We start from the raw sequence: 6,171 nt of genomic DNA, 5'->3' as shown, positions 1-6,171 counted from the left end.
CATTCCAAAAGGTGGGGCTCCGTCAAGTAAGAGCGGTAATATCAGACCCTGGAATTGGGGCAGGGCCATCAATGCCAGCAAGACGTTACAAGGCTTAAATTGTAAGTGATGCAAAGTCACTGGAGAGCACTGACTAATGGAATTCTTGGTTAAACCCATAGATTTAAAAGATCAATTTAGGTAGAGACTTAAGTCAGGAAGATTACTTCAGAAAACATTAATCATAGTGGTGTTAATGAAAAGAGATGGTAGCAATTAGATGTAAGACATCTAACAAACAAAATTTTCAGGATGTAGAAAGTTACAGTCAATGCTAATGCAGGTATGGAGTGAAAGATCAATCAGGGGTTTCTGGCTGGGAGGCTGAGAACATAGAGCTGCCATTAATAGAAATGGGAAAGTTGTGAGAAAAATTTATGCTGGGGTGGGTGAATCTAATTAGAACAAATGTGTTTGATTTTAAACAAACTACATCTGAATTGGCAGCAATCACATACATCCTGGCCCAGTATTCTAATTTCTCTAAAACTAAGTTATAATCATTAAGTTTTAATCATTAAATAATTTAGTGGAATGCATTTATTGTCCAGCCCCTCCAGAAATAACAAACTGCTAAGTGAACTAGTTCTTTACTTTATTCACCTTAAATGTATTTTTTTGCGACAAAAAGGATTTTGATAAAGACTTTGATAAAGACTTTGGCCCACCTATTCATAGCATGTAGATATTGTATATGTCCATAACCTTAGATCTAGGATAATTTTCCTTGGGATTAGGGTTAAAAAAATGACTATGCAACCTTTTAATATCATGCTTGAGCATTTTCTAACAAGTCCATCTAAGGGTCATCTGTTTTGTGGAACATAACTTGACTCAATATTCTCAATTGATTAGGGTCCAGATATTTTATAAAATTTATAGAAAACTGATAAATTAAAATCACATTTTTTTTCTGCCTGGTAGAAAAGATAACCACAAAGATAGGTTTGGTTGCCCTGTAGTACATGTGCAAGTTTGATTTGATTTAGTGATCTTATTTTGGTATGCTTTTTTTCTCCCCACAGATTACATAAATCCTAATTTCTTATATCTTTGTTGAACTACCATTGTCATTCTGCCATTTCTCTCAGTAATGAGTTAAAAGAAACATCTATGTGGACTCACTTCCTTTTTGTATAAGAATAATGGTTTTAATGATGAGAGAATCATGCCTTGATTATGTACAAATTTTGTTCCTTCACCAAATATTTAAAGCTTTCTTCATGTGGCAGATCACTCATCCCATCCCTTTAATGATTAATTAATCTCACTTCAACCATCCCAGTCCCACATTGCCCTCCCTAGACTGTACGGTTTGTGTAAAATGAATCATGAGATAAGAGGATTTTTGTAGAAGTGTTCTGAAAGTATTGAAAAGAAAATTGTAAATTTTATATCAGCACAGATTAGCTGTTGTAGAGATCTGGTGAGGGTTGAGGGGAAATGAAGGAGGAAATGCGCAGAAGATGGGGTGCTCTGGAGTGGGTGGCATGATTCTGAGCTCTTTGAAGAAAGGGAAGGAGAAAATAATGATAACTTGAACTAAAGGTAGAATAGAAGAGACTCTGCTAACATTTTTCCAGTTTCAATCTGTGATGCAAGGTCAGCCTTCACTGGATCCTTGTTTTGTGGCTTCTTAATGGTTATAGAAAAATGTGTTCTGGTCATTATGGGGATTCTTTTTTTTTTAAACTTTATTGGGGAACAGTGTGTTTTTTCCAGGACCTATGAGCTCCAAATCAAGTCATTTTCAATCTAGTTGTGGAGGGCGCAGCTCACTGGCCCATGTGGGAATCGAACCAGCAACCTTGGTGTTAAGAGCCTGTGCTCTAACCACCTGAGCTAACCAGCCACCCTGGGAATTCTTAAAAACAAGAAGTCTCTCTGCCCTAGCAGGTGGCATCTTGAAGCTCTTGGATTCAGTCTTTGGATTCTTTATTTAGCAGCAGACAGAACATGCAAGTAAGTTAGAAGCAGCTTCTGCAGACTTGTATCAATCTGGATGCTAGAAGAATGAGTAGAGTGGGCAGACAACCACAGTGATTCCCTTAACTCTCTTTGTGGAAAGGAAAGTTCTGGAATAGAATTGGACATTTCCCCAAGTTTAGAGGTGAGAAAAACGCATCATAACTCAAATGCATCTATTTGGGCATCACAGTTGTTGTGGGTACAAACTAGTTTTTCAAAGAGGAAGGGTCATCAGTAAGAAGAATTTATTAATTCATCCTACATCTTTTTTTCCTGAAACAATTTAAAGCTCATGGGAAAATTTTTTTATCAAAGGTAAGACCCCAAATCCATTTTTCTTTAAACTAATCTTTGACAGCCTATATACTTGCCAGCATGAGCTATATGTAATTTATTTTTATTTATGTTTTATTTTTTTAAGATTTTATTGAGGAATTGGGGAAGGGAACAGTGTTGGGGAATTGGGGAAGGAAACTATTGTGTTTTTTTCCAGGATCCATCACCTCCAAGTCAAGTTGTTGTCCTTCGATCTCAGTTGTTAAGGGTGCAAGCTTAGCTCCAAGTCCAGTCGCCGCTTTCAATCTAGTTGCGGGGGGGCACAGCCCACCATCCTATGTGGGCGTCGAACCTGCAATCTTGTTGTTAAGCGCACATGCTCTCACCAGCTCAGCAGCAGCTCAGTTTGGGCACAGTTCACTGGCCCAAGTGGGAACCGAACCAGCGACCCTGTTGCTCAGAGCTCACGCTCTAACAACTGCGCCACCTGGCCAGCCCAAGTTAAGTGTAATTTAAAGCTGAAGATAGTCCACCACATTTTCTAAAACTTTTTCTATATTTTCTTTTTAACACTTTATTTATTTATTTTGACATTCAAAATTATTTTATATTAATTTTAGGTGTATAGCAAAGTGGTTAGACATTTATATAATTTATGAAGTGATCCCCCTGACTAGTACCCACCTGGCACTATGCATAGTTATTACCATATCATTGATTATATTCCCTATGCCTTACACCCCCATGACTATTTTGTAACTACCAATTTGTATTTCTTAATGCCTTCACTTTTTTCACTCTGTCCCCCACCCCTCCCATCTATCACCCTGATAAATCTAGTACCCATCTGAACCATGCATGGTTATTACCATATTATTGACTATATTCCTTATGCTATAACCTATACCCCCATGACTACTTTGTAACAACGAATTTGTGCTTCTAATCCCTTCTCCTTTTCTACCCTTCCAAGCCCCCTCCCATCTGGTAACCATAAATACGTTCTCTGTATCTATGAGTTTGTTTCTATTTTATTTGTTTGTTTATTGTGTTCTTTAGAATCCACATATAAGTGAAATCACATTTCGTCTGTCTTTCTCTGTCTGACATACTCCACTCATCAAAATACCCCCTAGGTCTACCAATGCTGCTGCAGATGGCAAGAACCCATTCCCATCCATGGCTGAGTATATTCTCTTTATACTCAGAACATAGGTCTTAGGGAAAATACAGGAAGTGCCAAAAAAAAACCTATACACATTTTAAGAAAGGAAAATTGTATTAAAATTGTAATACTCAATATATACCAATAACAAAAGATGAATACAAGTCACGTTTAACTTCTGCAATTACAGGAGGTGCTCAAAGGGTTACCATCAGCATCCAGACACTTCTGATTATAGCGAACTACTGCTTGAGTAACGTTGACCAAAAAATTGTCCATTTGTATACATTCTTTTGGCACCCCCCATATATTAGCATTAATAAGTGTAAGTAAATTATCTTGAGTAAGCCTAAAACATAATACATAGCAAAATATGTATATGTATAAAGTGTGTTAGATTAAGTAGATTGCAAACTGAAAGATTGCCCATACTGATGTTAACTGGAGCCCATCTTGGTTGATGCTTCAACTATTGTCACACCAACCTTGGGAAGAGTTCAAATGCTAGAGTGATGAAGACAGAATTTTTGGCTGGAGGGATTCCAGGCTCTACTTTGACTTGTTGGTGGAGAGGGCATTACACCTCTGCATTTGGATGAGGAGCGGTTTACCTTTTAACCAGTCCATGTTAACAGTTTCTTCAAGATTCATTATTACCTTAAAATGAGTTCTGAAAAAACTCTTGTGCTGGGTCATATAATCTGAATAATCAAAATGAAGTCGGCACTGAATATCAAAAGAAGTAAAACTAATATCATTAGAGGGAAAGAGCCATGTGATACTTGTTCATAGGCTCTATAAGCAATGCTATTGGCTGGAATCCCTGCTCAAGGCCAAGAAAAATACTCAAGTGCAGGTTTATTGGTTATTCACTGAGAGTGAGTACCTGAAGGAGAAGGTTGCCCTTTTACGACACCATTTTTAGTCTTTTCTTCAGAATTCATTACTTCCTTGTAGATAAGTTCTGTAAGAAACAGTTATCAGTGTTATAAAAAACAAATTTCTCCTTAATCCACAGAGAAAATTTATTAGTTAATAACAAGTAATAACATTTTGATGGGGTAGAGTAAATTAAAAATCAACTAGGATTCCTTTATTCCTCTAATTCTACATTTTTTTGCAATAGCACAGAGCCTGGCAAAAGTAAGTGCTCAATAAAGCATTTGCCCAAATAAACATATGAAGAAGACACATTTTACTTCTTTTCTGAAATTGTTTGGGGTTTCTGATGCATTCTAATTTTATCTCTTACGGATTTTAATGGCTCCATTCTGAACATCCATTTTTCTTTTATATTCATTCCCTGAGAGATGGACACACATATTCTCATAACGTCACACTATTACTTTCTATCAATTTTTCAACTCTTACTTCATCATTTTTCCAGGCACAAATCTTGGATTTATAAAACTAAACTTCGTAAAACCCAACATTAAAAAGTTATTACATTTGTTGCCAAACTGGCATCCATTTTTTGGCTTTTTCATTATTAGAGCTAAACTTGTATATTTTCATTTCATTTTACTTTGCTCCTTCTAGCTAAAAATCATTCAACACTACTCATTCTTGCTTTAAAATGACTCACAATTTATACAATCATCATCCTTTACAGGTATTTCTTTCTCCAATTTCTCACAATTCAGTCCATGTCCACCCTCCTCAAGTGACATTTATATCCTGTCACTTACTCAATACGAACCTCTAAGAACCTTCTAGTCTTTATTTAGATCAAATCAAGCCTTTTCTGTCTATCATTTAGGATCTTTTTTTTTACTTAATCCAGTTTGTATGTGCCCATTTTCCATATTCTCCAACACAACATCTTGACCAGTGGAATCTCTTTACTGTTTTTATAGTACTTTTTGCTCATTTGTTTTCCTCTTATGTCTCCAACCTAATAATCCCTCTCTTTTTTTTCTTTTCCCGGTTTACAATTATTATTTTCTTCAAGGTAGCACAAACATTTCTTCCTTTCAGATCTTCCCTTTATGATTCTCCTCATTTTGACCTAATCATTTGTTATGATCTGCATTTGGTTTTCTGATATTTATTCTATTCTGTCATTATTTATATTAGTTTGTATATCTCTTTATAGTTTCTGCTTTGTTTCACCCTGCGTATAATCTTGATTGTGCAGTATGTGTTCAGAAATGTTTTGCTGAAAAAGTTAACTAATAAATTCATTCATTATTTCTTACTTTAAAGGAGAAATGTCACTTAGGCATATATATGTTCTATTTAAATTATCAAGTTCTATATATCAAGTGAATGAGTTCATGTTAACTATCTTATTTTCTAATGTCTAAAATCATCTCAGACATAATTTTATCCATTTTACATGATAATTTTATGTACAAACATGGAATGTTTAATTCTAAAACTAAATTGAAGTTTGCCCTCCACCATGACAAATACTTTGACAATCAGTACTATTTTTAAAAGTGTCAGTGATTAATTCCTTTCATTCTTGAGTAAATGCAATATTATTAGTAGTATGAAAAGATAGATTAGGCTTTCAGAGCTTTGAAAATGGTCTAAGAAGGTAGCAATTAGAAAATTGTTTGTTACTAAATTGTTTTAAAAGGAAAAGCCTTGAGAATATTTTCATTTAATAAAGTAAAATGAATACTTTATTTAAGAAGTAGAGTCCAGTCACCTTTCCATTCTTCAATGGTGTGTTCTCTTTCATCCAACTGTTTGTCATATATCTGAGGTGGAGGCTG

General features: G+C 35.3%; 1 long non-coding RNA gene across 2 annotated transcripts in view; it reads right to left on the bottom strand.

Moving 5' to 3' along the window:
* Positions 1-6,169, bottom strand: part of LOC109371511 (uncharacterized) — a 29,193-nt gene extending 23,024 nt beyond the window's left edge. For both annotated transcript variants that reach the window (XR_002121894.1, XR_002121895.1), the window contains exons 1-2: positions 6,105-6,169; positions 4,335-4,412 (exon numbers count right to left, since the gene is read on the bottom strand). This is a non-coding gene — a long non-coding RNA (uncharacterized LOC109371511). The remainder of the gene's footprint in view (positions 1-4,334; positions 4,413-6,104) is intronic.
* Between the last annotated feature and the right edge of the window lie 2 nt (positions 6,170-6,171).

The sequence above is a fragment of the Hipposideros armiger genome, unplaced genomic scaffold, assembly GCF_001890085.2.
Source record: "Hipposideros armiger isolate ML-2016 unplaced genomic scaffold, ASM189008v1 scaffold_576, whole genome shotgun sequence".
NCBI classification, from domain to species: domain Eukaryota; kingdom Metazoa; phylum Chordata; class Mammalia; order Chiroptera; family Hipposideridae; genus Hipposideros; species Hipposideros armiger.
Note: the sequence above shows the minus strand (reverse complement) of the source record. Positions and strands in the feature narration are given on the sequence as shown.